The sequence below is a fragment of the Diadema antillarum genome, unplaced genomic scaffold (genome assembly GCF_040938485.1).
Source record: "Diadema antillarum isolate AM-2024a unplaced genomic scaffold, OU_Dant_1.0 scf00000071, whole genome shotgun sequence".
Taxonomy (NCBI): Eukaryota; Metazoa; Echinodermata; class Echinoidea; order Diadematoida; family Diadematidae; genus Diadema; species Diadema antillarum.
The window spans coordinates 1,377,513-1,398,668 of NW_027270960.1; the positions used below are offsets into that span (position 1 = coordinate 1,377,513).

General features: G+C 39.1%; 1 long non-coding RNA gene and 1 pseudogene across 1 annotated transcript; one reads left to right on the forward strand and one right to left on the reverse strand.

The window, feature by feature from the left end:
* LOC139716969 (low-density lipoprotein receptor-related protein 1-like) overlaps window positions 1-21,156 on the reverse strand; it is a 183,283-nt pseudogene that overhangs the window by 26,767 nt on the left and 135,360 nt on the right.
* Window positions 12,967-16,040, forward strand: LOC139717020 (uncharacterized). The gene is made up of 3 exons (XR_011709939.1): window positions 12,967-13,010; window positions 14,530-14,667; window positions 15,261-16,040. It is a non-coding gene; the product is annotated as an uncharacterized lncRNA (long non-coding RNA).

Consider the following 21,156-nt stretch of genomic DNA (forward strand, 5'->3'; position numbering starts at 1 on the left):
CCTCTTCATGTGTGTCATAAGTGCATCTGCATCACTTCAGATATAGGAGGAGTTCTGACACAATATCAGAGTCATACATGAGATGCTACACGTACTTTGCTTGACACTATCTGACTCCATACTTGACATTTCACACACATCTTTGACAAGTCATGACCTTCATTCATCTGTCATATCTCACTACACCACTCACATAGAGTGTCTGTTTGTTTTCTTAAAAGACCATTGCAGGAATGCATGTTTGTTTGATTTATAAACGGGTTGAAATACTCCCACTCAGCTGTCAGGCTGTTTTCACAGCAAGTCTGTATGATGCGTTGTAGGGCTCCCCCTTTAAAAATGGAATCAGGCAGACCCTTTACTTCAGTGGGGTTTGTCTGGACAGGGGACCTACATGGGCCTATACAATTATACTTCAGAGAGTCTTACCACACATTTCCAGATTTTCATCTGACCCATCTCCACAGTCATCCTCCCCATCACATCGCCATATCTCGGGTTTGCACCTGTTGTTGTCACAATGAAACTCATTGTCATGACATGACTTGTCCTGACCTAGAGAAGAGAGAGAGAGAAAGAAAATACATTACATACATGTAGGTTTGACAGTTCCATCTTGATTATCTGGCCATCTCTTTTCTGGATTTTTCTATCATTCAAATAAGTTCACGCAATGAAGAAAAAAAAAATGATTTCAACCTCGATTAAAACTCCTACAAAATTCAAATGATTTACCTGTAATATTCCCAACAGAAACATGTTATGAAATTTACATTAAAGGGATGGCGTAGTATTGGTTGACATGAGGATTCAGCCTTTAACTTTCTTCAAGATACTTACAAACCACTTTATGAAATGTTAATAAAGAGCATACAATTTGAAGAGGAATTCAAAGCTCATCTGATGAAAATTGATTTTGAAATGGCTGAGATACCAACAAAGCAAAGCAAAGCACTCATAAAGTAAAAGGTGAGTCCCATCTTTTGTTAACATTAGTTTCTTTTTCGGTTTATTTCAGATATCTCAGCTATTTCAAAACAAATTTTTATCAAATGAACTTTGAATTCCTCTTAGAATCATATATTCTTTCATATTTCATAAAAGGTTTATCATTGAAAGAAAGATATTATTCAGAGGGGTGAATTTGTAGAGGGAGACAAACTGAAGAAACTCAAACCTGAGGTTTATCATTGTCTGAAAAATAATATCATCAATAAATGTTGAAAACCTTAAGTCCTTTCCAACCAAAACTGTACCATCCCTTTAACCCGCTGAAAGCTAGTCCCGAGTATACTCAGGTAGTTGTCCATGGAAAATGAGTATCATGGAAAAATCAGCTTGTCCTTAATGGATTAAAATGTCTCAGAGAGTCCATTCTACTGTCAGGATCAGTCAAGTTTGTTTACAACAAAAACCTCTACACTTCTACAGAGAAAAGTATACAATATTACAAAGTTTCTACCCTACAAATGATGTTCAAACAATAATGATGTTTGTAAAAGCCTGCTTGAACCTCTACATCTGGTATGCAAAAAATCTACTACCAACATTTAAAAATCCCTGGCACAATCATGCAGTCATTTTGACAAGGATATAAGTAAAATTCAGAAAGGGTGGCTCACAATTTTTCTCATCTGATTCATCATTACAGTCTGGATCTCCATCACACTGCCAACGTCCCCAGATACAGCGACCATCATCACACTGGAACTCCATACTGGTACACTCCTCTTGTGCTGCTTGCAGAAAACAAAGTGAAATGTATCAAGGCACCGACCTTAATTGAAAATGTATTCCCATATTTGTGACCCGCTACAACAAAAGGATCCGAAAGTTGGGGGAGGTCGATTTTCTGAAAGTGACATGACATTATTCCCTCTCTCTTCTGCTATAATTTCACATACAGCTGTATAACATGACTAATAAAAGCACTCGGTTACAGAGATATCGATTTTATGAGATTATGTTGAGTGGTCTAAGAAATCAGCATACAAAGTTTTCCTTGTGACACAATTGTGCTCAGGGGGAGGTAAGGCAGTTTTCACCTTTAACAATAGAATGTATGCTCCTAGCAACCTCCGCAATGTTCATTTAAGCTTAGTGCCAGCAGTCTACGCATAACCAATAAGTAACCATCTAGGATGCCACGCACTGACCGATCCAATAAGATAACTCCTTGTTGTTAGGGGCAAAGTCTATCTTTGGCGCTAAATCCAAATCTTCAGACGCGTTTCCGTTCCGTTGAAAGTCTGAAAATCATGGCCCAGGAAAAAAATATTTGCTTGCCTTTTCCTTGATCATTTAGCTTCAAAATTTCGGCAGATGATAGACAAAATATTAGACTACAAAATTATGCCAACAACAGAAATTTGATGGTTCTGACTGATTTTGATGATCTGACTTCAAACTCAATATTCACGGCTCAGCCGTCAGTGACTTTCGGATTCTTTTGTCATGGCAGGTCACATTTTCTTTTTCTCCCACTGATATGGAAAAACACACTAATAATGTCTCATCCATCCAGGGTAGCCTCTTCAGTGTTGCCACTGTTCTACCAGAGGGCCCTAATATCATTATTACCCAAGCATGGCCAGGTCCCCGTCTATACACCTGGGTTGACAGGGACGTGGTGGGTAAAAACATCTTGTTCAAGGATGTAGGCACTATTCATGGGACTTGGGATCTCTGACTGAAAGTCACATGTCGTGTCTACTATGCCACAGTGCACCCAATAAGAGCCAGGGATGGCACATACATGTATGACCCTCGTACAATTACTTTGTGGTGCCTGTCCCTGGTATATCATTACGTCTATCATCATAGCACCCTCTACGGGATCCAATAAAAAGTATCCTCCTTTACTCATAAAGGTATCTACACACAATACAAATTAATCATAACTGCTCCAAACTGTAAATGCCATATATTTTGCTGTGTTTTTATTTTTGTAAATTTTACTAGTCTGGTGCCATCGGTAAATTCCAAAACACACAAAAATTAATAATATAATTAATTAAATAATTAATTAATATAATTAATAACCCTGAACGTAGGCCCCTATGGAGACCATATTTCCCATTTGAATAACTTTGTGTCCCCTACTCCCAAGTGTGATCTCAAATCTGATGAGAATGCATTTTGCAGAAATACTTACATAGGGGGCAACTGAGTTCAACTCTGGAAGAGCAATGAACACTTGTTTTCCCTGCCCTAAATTGGTATCATCAATAATCCCACTACTTGGTTTGGAGGAGGCATACATGTACTATACTTTTAGTTTTTATAATCACGTAGCATATACAACACCTACAGACTGCGGAACTTTGTATAATTCTGAGCCCTTCAAAGTGATGACTGATACACATCGGGCATGCAGATTAAAATGTTAATCAAATAATTCACTCCTCATCAAAATGTAATCCACATAGAAGACAAAATGGCCTGTTAGTGCTAAAACTTATTTTCTTCATTTCTAAAGGAATGTAAATACCGTCAGCCTTGCCTAAGTCAAATCTATTTGGACTGAAGAAATGGCTTTGACTTACAATCAATAACATATAAAGAAAAGAAGATTTGAATAGACCTTCGACTTTGGCGATTATACAACTTACGCGAGGTAGAATTAGGCAAGGTTGACTGTACAGTACAACTTAGCCGAAAATCTTCTGAATGTGATATTTGACATTCACTCAAATTTTGCTCTGGGGCCCTTTTCCTGGGCCCTTTAGGGACCAAATGTCGTATCTAAGGGACCTACGTACTAAAAGACCCCGAAAGTAATTACCGTGAACTTTGGTGCAAAGTAACCATATAATTTTTCTTGTTATTGTTATGTTTGGCACGAGCCAAATTAACTCTGTTTAACGATATTACAATGGCTGTGAGTCAACTTACGACAGATGTCCGGGTTTTCATCCGAGCCATCGGAACAGTCTTTGTCTCCATTGCACTTGAGCTCCATCATAATGCATTCATTGTTGGCGCACTGGAAGTTATTCGGTGGGCACAAATTACCTGCGATATTGATATAATTAAAATGTGAACACAAACTCTGATCACGGGGAATACTGAAAGAATACAATCAAATTTAACAGTTTAATTCACTGAAGACACTCCAGGCTTTTTTTTTTTTTCACTTCAATTCTTTTCTTTTTCTTAAAGTTTACCTGTCCACATTAATAGGAATCTGAGCAGCTTGTTCGAGAGATCACCAAATCAATTTCTTCTCTGGATTCATATAACTTCCTCTGTGGATGTTCAGTGTCATCTAATCTTTACACAAGCAACAAAATAACTTATTTCAGTACCAACATTCTAACTATTCGTAAATGGTTCAAAAGTTTGCAAAATGGCTAATTTCATCTTTTCTCAAGACACACAGTCTCCTCATGGCTGCTTCATACACCCAGTGCATGGTTACAAAGACAGTTCAACAACAGATGTTTTATGCAGGTTTAACAAAAATACAACTCCTTCATGCACTATGATCTCTATTAAACACTTACTGCAGTTGCGTTCGTCGGAACTATCACCGCAGTCATCGTCACCATCACATCTCCATGGCCGCGGCACACAGCGGAAGTTGCTGCAACGGAACATGTCGCTAGGACAGGACTGGTCATCTGTCAACATACAGAGACACAGAAGGAAATTTCATCATGCATTCCTTTGGACATGATCTCTACAAGCATGACGTCTCAGACTCTTCAGCCAAAGAAATGCACAATATATAAGCCAAGTACAGGATGGAAAATTGGCCTTGCCTCATAAACTTTGTGCTTAGCCATCATACCACTTTCTGGAATCTTGTCATCTTCATTTTCTGTTTTTTGTTTGTTTGTTTGTTTGTTGTTGTTGTTGGGTTTTTTAGCAGTAACACAAAGGATAAGATTTCAAGAATGCTGACTATTCTTAAAGTTCACCTCAAGAACTGGATGCCAACAGCAGATTTAAATAAGACAAATGATTACAATAACAAGAAATAACAAGTCCTGTCAAAATATTCTATGTCAATAAATATGTAGTGACAAGTCCTGTCAAAATATTCTATGTCAATAAATATGTGGTGACAATTGCTATTTTTGATGATCTCTAGTATCTGCAACCTGAAATTAATTCAATGTGCTGTTATTAAAGGACAAGTTCACCTTCATAGACATGTGGGTTGAGTGAATGCAGTAATATTAGTAGAACACATCAGTGAGAGTTTGAGCAAAATCGGACAATCCGTTAAAAAGTTATGAATTTTTGAAGTTTCTGCTCACTCACGGGCTGGATGAAAAGACTACTATAGCTTGTGATGTCACATGAGTACAACGATATAAAGAAAGAATAAAGAAAATTCAACATATTTCCATTTATCTCGCATAACAAAAGAACACTCAACTTCTCTCTTTCAGAAGGCAGGGGGAATAATATTACCCTTAACATACGTCAGTAGCAAGTCAAAGAAATGTGCACTTTATTCAAAAAGTAAAGTTTTGTGAAATTCTCTTTTTATTTTGCTTATATAGTTGTACGCATGTGACATCATACACTGTAGTAGTCTTCTCTTCCAGCAGTGACTGTGCAGATACTTAAAATATTCGTAACTTTTGAACGGATTGTCCAATTTTCCTCAAACTTTCACTGATATGTTCTACTAATATTGCTGCATTCTCTCAATCCTTATGTATATGAAGGTGGACTTGTCCTTTAAAGCCTGATAAGCAAAGAGATATCATCTGTGAGTGATTTTGATGAATACCAGACTATGAAGCAATCACTCACGACATTCTGACTCTTTCTCATCGGAACCATCCACACAGTCCCTCTCCCCATCACACTGCCATCTCAGGGGAATACAGCGGCCATTGCTCTCACAGGCAAACTCATTTGTCGGGCAGGAGCGGTTTTCTGACAGGAAACAGACAAAATGAGCATAAAATCATTAAAAACTGTATATATTCATCAAACCTGTGGAAAAGAAAAGAATAATCAAAACATGAAAGAGAGAGTCACACTACTGTGAAACAAATCCTCTCCATTTCTATTTCCTTGACTTTTTGATAGATATCAACAAGGAATACAGTGATGATAGACTGTAAAGGCCACTGAAATGCCAAACAAGTCTGAAACGCACTACTTGTACATCAAAACCAACAATCATTATCATTATTAATAAACAGGCTAGGGGAAGGCTTGTGACTTCATTGCATATACAGATGTGACAAGGTAAATACTGGTGAATCACAGAAATACGCAAAATAACTGAAATTGTATGAGTATCTGTGAACGCAATCATTGCAAGTAGAACGTACCATAAATATCTAATGGGAATATGATGTAAAAATGTGAATACCGTACACTTCTCTACTGCTGTATCAATTTTGGTAATACATTCTATTAAACTCAAAATATAATGTAAGACATACAAGAGTACATTTTCTACTAAGAAACGACAATTGCAGGGTTGACTTCCCCCTAATCTCAAGAAAACAATGTGTCATATATTCAGAAATGGTGGATGCATATGGTTGGCATTGCATCCAGTTTGGTATTCCCAGCATTCAGCCCTGACCATCGGGCATATCTCTTGCAATCTCCGCAAATTTACCAGATAGGTTTGTGCACACTGACTTTGCCTTCTATAATGCAGAAGAGGAAAAGAATATGGCACCCCGAAGATTAATCATCCGGAAAAGAAAAGGTGAGCAGTTTATAGACTCACTGCAGAAATCTGGTTCATCCGTGCCATCCTCACAATCTCTCTCCCCCATCACACTGCCATACCAGGGGGATGCAGCGATGGTTGTCTGCACACTGTAGGTGGTCGTCACGGCAACTGACTTGGGCTGTTGGCACGAGGAAAACAGTACTTCATATAGAATCTACAACCAGCATATGATTCCACACTCCAGGGCCCCATTTTATAAAACTTTTTATCGATATGAGTTACGATAGTTGTTACAAGTTACTGAAATCCTTGCATCTGATTGGCTGAGAGCAAATTAGACATAGAAATGTGCTAGTTGTTACTGACAAGTTTTATGAAACGGGACCCTGATAACAGAGTCAATATGACAGAACAACTACCATGACAACAGAATGACATAATGTCTACTCCTGCTTGTGCATCTTCAAAGAGGTATGTCTAAAATGTATCTCTTCTTAATTACAGGTATATAAATATCATTAAGTATGGGTTGCTCTCAGTTTGTTTACTGTCGTAGATTTTTATGTATCCCATTTCTTTAGGCATGAAGTACATCCATTCCCTATAAAGACATTTAGAAATTCCCATGAACTTTGACATACATTGGTCACAAACACAGTGTGTTAAAAAACTTAAAACAAGGTATTATGCCGAACAAGAGTGAAGCATTTCATTTTTAAATGCCATGCGGAACATACATCTTTTTTTCATCAAATATACTCAATATATTTCAGAAAGGATTTGCACATAGGTTGCCAATTATCTGATAAACTTTTCATTTACTAGAACATTTCATTCTGAACGAAGACACATGGTGGACACTCTCCAACTATAAGTGAACTCACTTACTGTAAAAGTGGATATTTTCGTGTGACTAATTTTTCGCGCTCAGCCGGGTAAGAAGAGTTTTGCATGTTTTTAAATCCGCGGAATCAAGACATCAACTACTGAAACATATGGCAAGTAATAATATTCGCATGCTTTTATATTCGTGTTAGTTTCTGGTTGTGCGAAATGCGCGAAAATTTCCACTTTTACAGTATCTATACTGGAACTGAAGTTAACATTAATGCAATTTCTGATTTACTTGGTACTAAGGTCCTTCAGGAACTTACAAGTAATATCATCACACTACAAAGGTAATCAGTTAAGCTGAACTTACCATGGCAATGAAATATCAATTAACATTATGGGTAACATATAATCATATGAAAAAAACTGGACACATTTATTACGACACAAAAAGAGACCCCAACACCGTTCTCTTCATTTTTTCCATGCATAACAAAAATTAGCCATAAATACAGTGTGAATTACCCCAGTTATCAAAACCAAGTCATTGAAGCGGAGACAAAGGCAGACAAAGAGAGACACGGAGTAGGGATGACAGACAGACAGAGAAAGAGACAAAGGGAGTGAAAAGAGAGACAACATAACGAGGTAAGATAGACTGAGTGAATGATAGAGTGACCGAGATATGGAAGAGAGCAGGATGGAGAAAAGAGAGATCCAAAGCATGAAGAGGGTGATGGTACATACAGTAGGCATACAGGTGATGATGATGTTTATCACGTTAAATGATGTATATTTTCATGTTGATGACGATGACGATGTTGATGATGATGATGATGTTAAGACAATAGTGATGATGATGACGATGTCGATGACTCTGATGATAGTGATAATACTGATAATTATGATGATGATGATGATGAAAATGATGTCGATGATGATGACTATGAAATCAGTGATTGCTATTTTGATAACAATGATACTGATAATGATGTTGATGATGATGATGATGACGTTGTTACCAACGACGATAACGTTGATGAAGATGATACCAATCATGGTAATGTTAATAATGGTGATGGTGATGGATACCTACCACAGCCTTCCTCATCTTCCCCATCCTCACAGTGCTGCACACCGTCACACTTGAATGCCCGAGGAATGCACTTGTTGCTCTTCTTACATTTGATCTGACTGTGGAGACAAGCATGTGTCCCTGGGGAGACAAAATACAGTACATTACAAGCAATGAACGACTGATCAACATTTGCGGCTCTTTAAGGTACAACTATGGTGTAAATAGAACTATGAGGACTTCAGCCTATTGCATATCACTATTATGTGCTCCTAAATCCCTGCACATTTGTGTTCAAAACACACACACACAATTTATGTGTGTTGCTGCATGAACTTGGGAGTTCAAGTTGTGTAAATTGTGGTAAAATTTTTTGGTAATTTGTTTGTCTCTCTCCCCCAACCCCCCGCCACAGTTTCTCCACATAAAAGTCACTTGTGACATCAAATTAACATCCCCAAATCCAAATCAGGGTGATAAAGTGCAATCAGGAGGATACTTGTGTTACCTGTACATGCAAATCGCGTACATGGGCCAAAATCACGACCAAATCAGGGAGCCCTTTGTATTTGATTGTCAGGACATGAAAACCTACCAAAAAGCACTCTGAGAGTGCAGACCTCCACCAAGGAGCTAATTTCCACCCATACACACATGCTGACAATCGTCCAATTTCCCAATATACAAGCCTTTTGTTTACATCATCAGCTTCCAGTTACGCGGCGCCTAGCCCAAGCAGAGCACACACTTTAGTGCACGTATGGAAACCTCAAATACTTTCAGCTTGAACTCCCAAGTTCACTGACTCTACACGTATCTGCCAAAAGATTAAAAATCCTTCAAAAATTCGTAAAAATTCCCGGATCACTATCAAAATCTTATCATCAGTTCCTTGTATCATTCTCAACCTTTCCTTTAAGTTTTATCCAAATCTGTTCAAAACTTCCTGAGTTATTTTGCACACAGACAAACAAACAAACAAACAAACAAACAAACAAATGCCAATGAAATCATAATTTCCTCCCTTGGTGGAGGTAAATAGTTCAGTTTTCAAGAAGCCTCCTGCAGAATCAGGGAGATTTGGCAGCCTGACTGTTACTTACTACAGTTGAGTTCATCGGAGCCATCTAGGCAGTCATTCTCCCCATCACAGATGAAGGCGGGGTTAATGCACTCTGGAGCCATCTCAGTGGAGTTGTGGCACTGGAACTGTCCTGGTGTGCAGTGAAACTCACCTGATAGAACAAAAACACATGTCATGTGGCTGTCGAGTTAAGGTCAATGGTAATACAATGGAGAAATCAGGGCATTGCAGCCCAGTCACCATCACCAATGCAAAAACACTGAAAAGAGAAACACAAAATGTTTAACTTCTTCGGGTCAATCTAAGAATTCATATTCCCCGTTTTCTTGAAAAGTAAACAGCTAAATAATGTACACATCTCACAATATCACGACACCACTTTAAAAAAAGCAGCGAACCAAGGCACTATTACTTGCCCTTGTTTGTTAATGAAATACAGGAAATATATATGGTCTGGTGCCATATTCCATGAGGCCTAAGGCTGAATGGAATATGCCATCAGATTGTAGATACTGTATATCCCAGTGTAATCTCATTTGTAAATTTTATACAAAATTATAAACTCCCAATGCAAGTTTAAGAATCTTTGGTCTACCAACCACTTATGCTTCTTTTGTCTTTCTTTCATAACTGCTGCAGTACAGTTGGTGCTTCTAGCTTGCAGTAAACTGAAACGGTCCATGAACAACAATGCAAAACATAAAATACAATAGGGGCAATGACCTCATTCACAGAATATGGGATACATTACCTGGTTGATTGACCAATCAAATTAAAGAATTCACCATCACCACTAATATACAAAACAGTATACCATGAGGCCTGCAGTAAACTTACGACAGTCAGCTGGTTCATCAGACCTGTCCCCACAGTCGTTCTCTCCGTCACAGCGCCACCAGAAAGGAATGCACTTGTCGTTGGCACAGACAAACTGACTTCCCGTGCAGTTTGAGACGCAGGTGACCCCATCAGTCGCCAGGTAGAAGTTGTTTGGGCAGGCACAAGTCCTACCACCCTCTTGGTTCAGTAGGCACAGGTTGCTGCAGCCTCCGTTGTTCACATCACATGCACTGGCAACTAGGGGTAGAAGACAAGCACGAGGCCCAGGCATTATCTCACACGCAAGTCTTCACAATACCCTACAGATTTACTAATCTGAACAGCAACAATGAGCATGACGATGACAGCTAACAAGAGTAAACATCAAACTGCTCAATAATTTCTCTTTCGCGAACTATTTGTCAGGAAGTCACATCAGTACCTTGCCTAGTTTTACTGTTTAATGCAAACATGTTCAACTCTAAACTTTCATAGTCTTAAAGGTTTTGACTGGGTACAAGGAAATTTTGACTCTTCTCACTACAGCCAACTCAAACACAGAGTTTGGTTTCCCTTTAAAGGGACTGGGGAGGAGTGTTGGAACCCAAAATGCAAAAGTGCTATTTCATGAAGTGAAACAGGCAAAAACAAGGACCAATGTCTATGAAAGGACTAAGCAATGAAAAAGAATCGATGAAAAATACGGCATTATGAAGATATCTATGATTTTTTGAAGAGCGTTACATGTAACGCTTGTCAAAATCACGGGGGGTCGGCTTAGAGGCTCTCCGTTCAAGTGTTGTTTTTGCCTCCCTCTTTTGTCCGATTTTGGCACAGCGTTGATGTATTGCCTTCTCCTCGGCGAAAAGTAAGCCCAAGATATCGCCCCTATTGCGAGGCGAAACCCGGGTGCCTGTTCACTGGCTAGCGAGCGTTATCGGTGCATTTCCCGGGATCCGCCGGGCAGCTTGTAGCTGGCACGGGTCGCCCGCTTGAACTCTGATCTGCTGGCTGCGTATAAATACCATCCACACTAACAATGGAGCCGCAGGTGGAGAGCGAGAGATCTGACTCCAAGAAGAGGAAGACCATGAAAACCAGTGACAGAGTATGGAGATGGTGACAGAAAAATAAAATGTAGAGTCCCAATTCCCCTCAAGACACTAGAAGATAGGGGCTGAACGACAGAGATGTCATTTCACTTCGGCTGGATCGGTAATAAATTTGTGAAACTCGGAAGACCTCATCATAGTCATACTAGTTCAGTGTGAGTAGGACCTATAACAACTGTTACAGTGTTTAGTGTTGTTAGTGTAACATTAATTGATAGAGATGTCACTTAGAGGATCTACACACACTATTGGCCTACTATTTAGTAATACTGATAGTAGGCCTAGATTAGTAATTTTGTTAGGTGTCCTATGCCACACCCTAACATTTTTCTATTAAACTAAAAGATATGCTTATAGGCCTATCAGAGTTTGCCTGAGATTGTTAATACTCACATATGTGGAGAAAGGCTACATGCAGATTCACAAGAAGGTGTATTCAGAATGCGATTGAGGTATGGTAGGTATCTTAGACCTATGTATTTTGAGACCCATAATTTAATGACATGAAAGTAGAATAGGGCAACATATCCAGAATACGGTAAAATAGGAATTCGCGTATTATCTACATGCAAAACACTTTATTAGCGTGCCATTTCTTAATGTGAACAGCGATTTATGTGTAATTAATAGAGAAGCACATTTCAAAAAGGAGAAATGTTGAGCCAAATTTGGGATGTCATTCATAGGCAAAAAAATTTCCAGTTATGGTAACTATACACAGCCCAGTCGCTGTACGTACGTAGCGACAGGATTCGCACAGTGTACTTACAGCGTGTGGTCGGGCTACAGCTATAATGGCAGAGAAAAAGGGCCTCGGACTAGGAGTGGTAGACACTGTAAGTACGGTACGCTGTGCGAATCCTGTCGCTATGTACCTACGTACAGCAACTGGGCAGTGTATAGTTACCATAAGTTAACATGGAAATTTTTTTGCCTATGAATGACATCCCAAATTTGGCTCAACATTTCTCCTTTTTGAAATGTGCTTCTCTATTACACATAAATCGCTGTTCACAGTAAGAAATGGCACGCTATTTGTGTTTTGCATGTAAATACACGAATTCCTATTTTACCGTATTCTGGATTATGTTGCCCTATTCTACCTTCATGTCAAATTATGGGTCTCAAAATGTCGAAATAAGAAAGTTACGACACTCATCAGAACTGACGTTTGTTACAAATTGGCGATAGGCGAGAAATCCAATTTTACGAAACGACACTGAATGAATGAAAGTGTCAGCGAATCTGGTAACTCTCGGTTTTTACAAAATACTTTGTGGAGACTCAACTGTGTATATGTTGTCATCACAGCTATGATCGGACCAAAAACGTGAATTCACATGTTTGGTAAGGTACCAGTACCTTGTTATTGTCTCCAGTGCCAGTGACATCCCCTCTTGCCAATTGAGACCAGCCCTTCCGTTGGTACAAAAGGTTTGTACAAACTAACTTTAATTACCTGGTACTATTTTAATACACCTAGATCCAACAACTGTTTTGAACCTGCAAATGAAAGTTAATGTTGATATTTAGTACACAAAACATCAATAAATTGAATAGATAACTCTGTGTTCTCAAACGATGCTGTTCTTGTTCTTGCTGTAATTTAACTTATAACATTTTTTTTTAAAACCCAAAGCTGTGGTAGTGGTTAATAAGATTATGGTTGTCTTGATCATTACTTTTAGGGTTACAAGTTACATAGTTTGTACATTGCAGCCACATATAGGCCTACTAAAAAATGATTGTATGTGGAATTATACAGACCCCCAAATCCCTTGCATGTGGCTGGATTGAAAGACATCATAGGCCCGATATGAGGTTGTATACACAACATATAAATAAATAGGGCCTACTTTGTAGATGGGTAATTCCATGAAGTTGGGGCAGTGTCCATGTATGTAGCATCGTGATATTGACAAAATACATGTCAGCATAACTCAATATCAATTATGCTATACATTTATTGTTTGTAGGCTTTACATTTGCATTGAGGCCACACATTTTCCTGGAAATTTTGTGCCATTCAGACTCAATTTTAATGAAGTTATTAAACAATATGTAACACTGTGTCCTGGAGCATCGTGACGTGTCCACGTAGCTTCGTGATATTTTAAAATTTGGTCCAAAGAGACAAATTATGGCAATGAGCTTGACCAAAATTTGATGCAATACGCATATTTACAAGGTATGAATAAGATAGCTAAATATCTCAAATTTCCTGTACACGGTTTCAATTTTAAAAGAAAATTACAAAATGTATCACGATGCTATGCGGTGTCCTTTTTTGTGTAAAACTGTGGAAAGGAGAGTTAAGATATTTAGCTATCTGACTAATCTAGTAATTATGCATATTATATCAAATTTTGGTCAAGCTAATTGCCTTAATTTGTCTTTTAGGACCAAATGTTTACTATCACGATGCTACATGGACACGTCACGATGCTACAGGACACCATTACATATCGTTTTAATAATTTCATCAAAATTGAGTCGGAATGGCACAAAATTTCCAGGAAAATGTATGGTCTCAATACAACTGCAAAGCCTATAACCAGTACATGTATAGCATAATTAGTATTGAGTTATGCTAAAATGTCACACTTCGTGCCCCAACTTCACAGAATTACCCAGATGCACAATGAGAGGCTGAGGTCATCCCGACGTCATGTGCAGTGTCAACTCATCAAAAATGTGGCTAGGGTCTCTGTAGGTCTTATTTTCCTTTTTGCTATTTAAGTTCTACAGTAGACAGTCTATTTCTAACATATTTCATGGAGTTTTCTCTGTTGCATGTATGTGAGCACTACAAGATAAAGCTACCTGGTAGACTCTACACTGAAATACATGGGATAGCAAGTTCTGTGACTAAATTTACAGATTGGTGAAGAACTAACGGGACTATCCTAATTGTAAGTCCGTGTTAATGCCTTTCATTGTGTCTGATATACAGATGAACTCCAGTCCAGATGCCCCTGTGAAATGGAAAAAGGACAAGTTCATGAATGCCGTTGCCTTCTCCAATTAGTTGTGGAGGAAAATGCTACTCTGAGGAAAGGACTTGGGTCAAATTGAAGTGGATCAAAACCTGGTGAGAGTGCTGACAGATATTGATTTTATCAGAGCCTGGGCAGATGTAAGGAGATAACAGGTTACTGTAAAAGTGGATATTTTAGCGCGACTAATTTTTTGCGGTCGGCGGGGTAAGAAGAGCTTCGCATATTTATAGTTCCGCGGAATCAAGACATCAACTACTTGAACAAATGGCGAGCAAAAATATTCGCATGCTTTTATTTTCGCGCTAGTTTCGGCTTACGCGAAATGCGTGAAAATTTCAACCAACACCGCAAGAAATTTCCACTTTTACAGTAGATGATGAAGACGTCCCTTTGGCATGCATATTAGGGAATTTTTATGTAAATACAGGTATCATAAATAAAATGAGCTATTTTCATTGGACTTTCAGCATATAACATAATTGCTTTCATCAGTACTAAACTTGTCATTGCTTGAATGATAGTCTTTAAAGAGAATATTTACTATGTGTATTACTGAATAGTTAATTGAGTCTATATGAGTAGTAAAATAATTTTTCATTGTAAATGTGTAGTAGTTACTTTATTTACCAACATTCAGTCATTAGATGAGAGATCAATAGAATGTGCTTGTTGGCCTCTATTGCAGTGGAACAGCTAGCATCACATCCAAGTGCCATCACAGATATCCAGGTTCTTGAAGCCAGTGACACCCCCTCTCGCCAAATAAGACTGCCTCTTCTAGGCTACGCAGCTCGGTGAGACCTGTGACATCCATCTCGCCAGTGGAAACCAGCCCTCTCTGCCACCAAGCTCAGTGAATCCAGTGACATCCCCTCTCATCAATCAGAACCAGCCCTCCCAACTACTTAGCTCCATGAAGCCAGTGACATCCCCTCTCATGTTCTTCTTTGTGGCTGGCAAATGTTTGAAAACTGAACTTGGATGACTTCAATATCATAATTATGTTGAGTGCATCCAAGTGATGGCAATGATAATAGCTCTGACACCAGTTCTTCCTGTAGGCCTACTGTCAATTTATGCCTTCATTGTGTATTATAGCAAAAGACATGTTAGTAATGAAAAAGCTGCACCTTTGTACCAGGATTGTTGGGGATTCTGATAAATGCACATTGAACATGAATAACATCAATTCCAATCATAGACTACATTCATGTGATGGCAGTGATAACTGATATGACACTACATTTATATCTCTGAACTCTCTATTTCTGTCTTTCCTGTGAGGTAACAACAAACATGTTAGTACTCAAATGTGTGAATCAGAATGAAACAGTGAATTGATTGCCTGGAAAATTTGTTCTTGCCCCATGTAGCAAGTAGGGAAAATAAATCCTGTAAACTCCTAAACTGCATGTGCGTTAAACTGTTACTGGAAACTGAAAGGGCTGCAATATCCAGGCACAAAGTGTTTTGTCCTTGTTTAGCTCACCTGAGCCGAAGGCTCAAGTGAGCTATTGCGATCGCTCTTCGTCCGGCGTCCGTCGTGCGTAAACTTTTTACATTTTCATCTTCTTCTCGAGAACCCCATGACCGATTTTCACCAAACTTGGCAGGTAGCATCCCTAGGGGGATAGGATCTCAATTGTTCAAATGGGCACCATGGCCCACCTGGGGGGCCCCAGGGGGGCCCAAACACCCTAAAATTAAGGAATCTTTAAAAATCTTCTTCTCTAGAACCAGAAGTGATAGGGCTTAATTGATACTATGAGTAAGTACATTGATGACTGTAGTTTCAAGTTTGTTCATGGGGGAATCAGGGGTGCCCCCCTTGGGACCCAGGGGAGGGGGGTGGGGAGGAGTCCTAATGGGGCCTAAATTGTACATTTTCATCTTCACTTTGAGATCGCCATATCTGATTTTCACCAAACTGGTAGGTAGCATCCCTAGGGGGATAGGATCTCAATTTGTTCAAATGGGCACCATTGCCCACCTGGGGGGTCCCTAGGGGGCCAAACCCCCTAAAATTAAGGAACCTTTAAAAATCTTCTCTAGAACCAGAAGTGATAGGGCTTAGATGATACTATGAGTAAGTACATTGATGACTGTAGTTTCAAGTTTGTTCATGGGGGAATCAGGGGTGCCCCCCTTGGGACCCAGGTGAGGGGGTGGGGAGGGGTCTAATGGGGCCTAAATTGTACATTTTCATCTTCACTTTGAGATCGCCATGTCTGATTTTCACCAAACTTGGTAGGTAGCATCCCTAGGGGAATAGGATCTCAATTTGTTCAAATGGGCACCATTGCCCACCTGGGGGTCCCTAGGGGGCCAAACCCCCTAAAATTAAGGAACCTTTAAAATCTTCTCTAGAACCAAGAATGATAGGGCTTAGATGATACTATGAGTTAGTACATTGATGACTGTAGTTTCAAGTTTTTTTCATGGGGTTGGCGGATTCATTCCCCCCCCCCCCCCCCCCCCCCCCCACGCCCTTAGGACCCAGGAGAGGGCTGGGGAGAAGTCCAACACTTGTAATGGAGCCTGAATTGTACATGTTCATCTTCTTCTTGAAAACCTCAAGATGAATTTTGACCAAACTTAGCAGGTAGCATCCCTAGGGGGATAGAATCTCAATTCCTTCAAATGGGCACCATGTCCCTCTTGGGGGCCCCCTAGGGGGCCCACCCCCCCCCCCCCCCACATTGAGGAATATTTAAAATCTTCTGCTCTAGAACCAGAAATGATAAAGCAAAGTTAATACCATGAGTTTGAACATTGATGACTTTAGTTCCAAGTTTGTTAATTGCAGATTCAGATCCAGGACTGCCTGTCCCCTACCCCCCCCCCCCCCCCCCCGAGTTGAGGGGGGGGGGGGGGGGGGAGGGATCCATATGCAGACCTAAAGTTTCCAATGTTCTCAGGTAAGAGTGTGCAAGAATGCATGGAAGGTGAAATTGCGATACTCAGGTGAGCGCGTGACCCGCGGGTCTCTTGTTTTTCATTTGGTCTTTTTTCCCCCTGTGTTTCCCAGGTGTTTCAGAGGTGAAAAACTACAATTACTCGGTTACGATAAAATATTGCATCAGTGTTTTAAAGTGAACTTAAGCAGGGCTGTCATGCACAACAGTGTACATCACTGAAGGGCCTTTCACACATTTCATTATTGCTCTAACTATTATTATTATTACTACTACTACTATTGTTGTTGTTGCTAATTTTGTATTACTATCATCATCTTCATAATGATTATTATCCTCATCATTTATGTGATCACTGATATCATGCCATGTGTTACATTCAAGTGGCACAGCAGGTCCTACACAGTAGCATTGTCCATCAGCATTTTGGAAGACACTTTTTCAGCACAAAATTTTGTGATAACTCTATCAAATCACATTATTATGAGGACAATATTTTTGTGGTAAATGGAGTTTGTGCCCTTGTAATATTCATTGCATCTATATTTTGTGGCCAAAAAAAAAAAAGTATGAATTTTGATAAACAAATGTGTTGGAAGTGCTTCAAACAAGATGTTCAGTTTTCATTCACATAGATATAAAAATACATTGTAATATACATTTTGGTAGGTCCCTACATGATGTTCTACTGATATAATTGTATATGCTCAAACCCTAAACCAATTGTGTTTTGACAATGCAATATGTAGAAGGTCTCCACACTGAAATAGTATAGTGTTCTTTGTACTTGAAGTCATTAACCCTGTGACATTGATTCTTGGACTTTCACTTCAATATTTTTTCCCTGCAAATGTGCAAGTTATTTGAAAGTGGTTGCATTTGTAAGGTTCTTTTAATTTACATGTTATAGTATTATTATCATAATTGTTCAATATGATAGGAGTATAATGTGTAGATGCCCAAATTGACTAATGACAGAATGCTGAGCAGTTTCTTTTTTCTTTTTTTTTCTGCAAATGATTACCTTACCTGTGTCAATTGGCAATCTTTGCTTTACAACTATTTCTATTATGACATTTTATATTTAAAAGATATAGGCCTACATGCAAGTAGCCAGCACAGATTTGTTATCTCTACATTGTATATCACATCACATTACTGTGAGAGCAGTTTCTAAATACATGTAGCACATTTGCATTTAGAACCTGTGCTCATGATGCAACACCAAATGCAAATATACATGCAAAGATAAAAGAAAATGTAAGGTCAGTGTACCCTGGTACACACAACTTCTAATGTAGGTCCCATGTACACATGCAATTTATATGTGCACATGAAATTTGTATTTATGCATGGTAGTATAACGTAAGTGTAGGGATTTATTTTGAACCTTTTATTATAAGTGTATCCCCCCTTCTTTTATTACAGGTACCACCCCTCTACACATAAATACGTCAACCCACACATACAGTAGTACCGGTATTCACATCCACATGCATCCACACACCCCACCTACAATTGTATCACAGACACACCACATATCACATGACTTTTTCCACTCTTTCACTTCTCACCCATTGTTCCCTGTAATACTGAAATCATGCCTAAATCACCCAAGCCTGCACATAATTTACATATTATTATGAATATTTAGTTTTAACCTTTGTTTCTTTATTTGCATGTTTTGTTATGTTGATTTTGTGTATATATTACATGTAAACCCATGCCAAATTATGTGAAGAATAAACTGGCTACAAGTTAGTTAGCCAGGGGACTCCTTCCAAGTAACACATGTGTGCTGCCCTAGTTTGCTTTTAGTGTGACGAGTGCTAGAGAGCTAAGTGAACCCTAGCCCTACATAAGTAATGTGTTAGATTTAAATTCACTGAAATATCACAACAAGATATTACTGGTACCTGTGTATACAGGCCTAATTGTTAAGCGTCAATTTACCAATGAGAAAAAAATGTGTTCTGATGATAAAAACCCAATCAGGGTTCTAGATAAAACTGAGTGAATGTTGTTGACCTATGTGGAAATAATTGACTTGAACAGATTATTCCTTGTGTCTTGATTTTCTCCTTGTATAGGTGAACAAGACATTGCATCATGCATGGTTGCATTGTACATATGATAAATAAGAAAATGTATAAGATAGCCTCAGAAATTGTTGGATTGGTTATTAGACTATTACAGGTGTCACATTATTCAGTCTAGAAGACTGAAAATGATCTGATTCCCAACATTTTTGTGTGTATCTGTGAAATTTGCCTGAGTGTCTATCCACCGACTGCACTGTGAGGTTATTTGCGGATGATTGCATGATTTATAAAACAATCAAGTCAGAAGCAGATGCCCACATATTACAGCAAAACCTTGATGCCCTACAGTGTTGGGAGACCGACTGGTTAATGCAGTTCAACCCAAACAAGTGCAAAGTGCTTCACCTCACCAACAAGAGGAAACCACTTCTTAATTCATACAACATCCATGGCCAGCCACTGGCAAACACCAACACAGCCAAATACCTTGGTATTCACATTCAGAACAACCTTAGCTGGAACCACCATATCAATCAAGTTGCCAAGAAGGCCAACTCCACCAGTGCCTTTCTTCAAAGAAACATCCATGCATGTCCAAGAAAGATCAAAGTGCTGTGCTACCTGACCCTCCTGAGACCAATCATGGAGTATGCCAGCATAATATGGGACCCTTTTACACAGGTCAATATCAACAGGTTGGAGATGGTACAACGCCGTTATGCCCGCTTTGTGTTTCAGGATCACCAACGAACAAGCAGTGTCACCGACATGCTTCATAAATTGGGCTGGCCCTCACTCCAGGAACGTAGAGCTCAAGCGAAAGTCTACATGATGTATTGTGTTATGAACTCTCATGTAGACATCCCATCCAATACAATTCTATCCACGAATCCCAGGACCCGCAGGGGCCACTCCCAGATGCTGAACATTCCTCATGCACGTACCCTCATCTACCAGAGAAGTTTTATTCCGGACACAACACGACTGTGGAACAGCCTACCAGACCAAGCCATCAATTGCACCTCTCCTTTAATGTTCAAGGAAGAGGTGAAACATCTCCAGCTCCGCTAGATGGCAGGAGCAGTTTTTAGCAGAACTAGCACTGTACATATGTGTCTTCATGAGCAAACGTTTTGAAATGCACTGTACATGCATGGCTGCACCTAGCACCACACCAGTACGCTGGCTGATACACCACAAGGTGGCCTGTACTTTATTGAAAGAAGAAGAAGAAGAAATAATTCCAATTAACCCTATTTATACAGAAAATAGGCAAGGCCTAAGCCATACCAATGACCAACTTTCTAACCTAGTATGTGCATGTGTCAATTGTGAAGAAAATCATCCACAATAAATGTTACAACTATTAAAGTCACATGAAATTACAAATACATGACAAGTTGTACCGGTAATAAAAATGAACTATTGGTTAGTTCCAATGCAAGTTTAGATATAACATTGTACCGGATACTTCGAATTCTCTGGCCTACTCGGTACTTGTGTTTCAAATCTTTGAAGAAAAAAAAAATGGGTTTGCCATGAAGATTGCATTGAATTGCATGTACATGTAATAACACAACCCGTTTGTGTTTCATGTAATAATTACATGAATTGTAAATTATTG